Genomic DNA, 2665 nt, shown 5'->3' on the forward strand with positions numbered 1-2665 from the left:
TGGTGATCATGTGTTTACAGGATGCTACAACCGTTATAAATCTGCCACGGGGTGCCAAGCGCCTGAAACACGATCGTGTGACCACAGAAACGCTGCAATCGTCATAAGTGCGAGGACTGATCCTAAAGTCCCTTTTTTCAACAGCATTATAATGTCAGATGGTCGTAACTGGAGGACCGCTTGTTTGCTCTTGTTGTGATAGCAAGGATAAGTGCAAGGAAGAAAATGCAGCCCGAGTTTGAGTTTTACGGTTTAAAATCTATTTATCGTTCCCGGGCAGGGACTCAATGGCTGCATTCACAGAACACACTTAAGCTGGTGTGGCAGTGCAATAAACTGGGCTATAAACTAGCCCGAGTGGCAGAGTTTACACAAAGCGGTAAGCCACAAAGCCAAACAACCAAGCCAAAGAATGAATCAAGATTGACAGCAGCCGTGCTTGAAATGCTGGATGAAAGCGACTGTCAGATTAGGCTCCGATCGACTTGAACATGTATGGACATTGCCCGGTGGGTACATTTCTTTTGAAGTTATTTTTAAAGTTTCTTTCTTTGGAAGTTAATCAATAGGCATTTAAGAGCTTTGTAAAGAAGGAGCTTGGGACTAATCAGGCTGGATGGAAAGCTTCAGGCAAGCTTTGAAAGGTAAACAAGCATTTGATCATTGTTTAACAAGATAGTCAATAGCAGCAATTAAGCAATTAAGCCAAGTGTTCTGCGAAAGTTTGGCTGGGGGTTAGTATTTTCTCTTTCCCGCTTCCTATTAAAAAGCTCAGCTCGTTACAGAAAAATCACTGAAAGATGCTTTCAGTGTCGGTGCCGCAGAAGTGTCTGTTGCACTGCAGGTGTAGTTGTGGCTTGCCAGTAACACAGCGTTTGCCAAAGAAATATTATCAGATCCGGAGCCAGAACAAATATTTGGTTAAATTGGCACACACTATTCATCCATTCAAGGCTACTTTCTTTAGGCTGCCAAATCCAAATGGCCTGTAGGTGGCAGCAAAGGATTAGCAGTTATTTTTTATCTTTGCTGCCATCAAGAGGTCATCTTAGAATTATATTACTCAAGTGCAAGTAGTCCTCAAGTTACATCCATTCATTTAGTGACTATTCAAAGTTACAACAGCACAGAAAAAAACTGACCCATGATCATTTTTCACACTTAAAGACAGTTGCAGCATCCCTACGATCATGGGATCAAAATTCAGATGCTAGGCAACTGGTTCATATTTGACGGTCGCAGTGTCACGGGGTCACAGGATCCCCTTTTGCGACCTTCTGATCAGCAAGTCAATGGGGGAGTCAGATTCACTGACTGAGTTAACAGCTGCAGTGCTTCACTTAACGGTGGCAAGAAAGGTCGTCAAATGGGGCAAAACTCACTGAACGTTTGTCTCGCTTAGCAACAGAAATGTTTGGCTCAGCTGTGGTCGTAAATTGAGGACTACCTGTAGCATGTTCACAAAGGCACAAAGGATCCACTGAATCAGTTGTTGCTGCACTGGGGTAAGGTATATTTCTCATGCTAATTGAAGGTCCGACACATTGAGTAAAATTCAGTTCAGATCCAGTTGCCTTAATAATAATAAAAATAATAAAGTTGGAAGGGACCTTGGAGGTCATCTAGTCCAACCCCCTGCTCAGGCAGGAAACTCTATACCATTTAGGCAGTCATTAAGAGAATCTGACTTCCCCCATTGACATTGCTTGTTGGAAGACAGCTGGGAAGATTGCAAATGGCCATCATTGATCCTGGGGTACATGCAAAGTACCCAAATTTTGCTCATGTGGCTAATGGGAGGAATGCTACAACAGTTTTTCAGCACCCTTGTAACTTTGAATGGTCACTAGAATAGTATAGAATAGAGCTGGAAGGGACCTTGGAGGTCTTCTAGTCCAGCCCCCTGATCAAGCAGGAGAACTATAGGATCTCCTGTTTGAACAGTGGGTTGGACTAGAAGACCTCCAAGGTCCCTTCCAACTCTGTTGTTCTGTTATTCTGTGTTCTGTGATTCCCATCTTCCTGTAAGGTGAGTTTGAATTTGAGATCAGTTACTGAACAAATACAAGAACGGATCCGCAGCCAAATTTTTGAGAGATGCAATGGACTGAATCCGATTTAGCCCCTTGGAAAAATCAAATCATGTTTTCATCTGCCTCTCAAGATTAATTCAAGTTTGAGTTAAGGAAAAGAGACTGGGCCAGTTGTTCAATAACTAATCAAATTATCTATACATTGAGTGGAAATATTTCTCTCTGACCCCATAGGAAAGCATCGCATATTCCAGACATGGGTTTGTAATAAAAACTTTTTTTAAAATCGATTATTACACTGTTTGTAAGACCATTTCATCTGGGACTCTGTAATAGGATACTGATTGATTTAGCTGGCTCAGAAATGCATTTGGTTAATACTGGCTTTCTGAACTGCAAACTCGGGCAAATAATCTAATGATAGATAGATAGATAGATAGATAGATAGATAGATAGATAGATAGATAGATAGATAGATAGATAGATAGATAGATAGATAGATAGATAGATAGATGATAGATAGATAGATAGATAGATAGATGATAGATAGATAGACAGATATAGAAAGAAAGAACGAAAAATAGATAAGACATTTAAAACACTCAGAATTTCTAGCTAGATTTATATTATTC

This window comes from Vipera berus (genome assembly GCF_964194415.1).
Source record: "Vipera berus genome assembly, chromosome: 6".
NCBI classification, from domain to species: Eukaryota; Metazoa; Chordata; class Lepidosauria; order Squamata; family Viperidae; genus Vipera; species Vipera berus.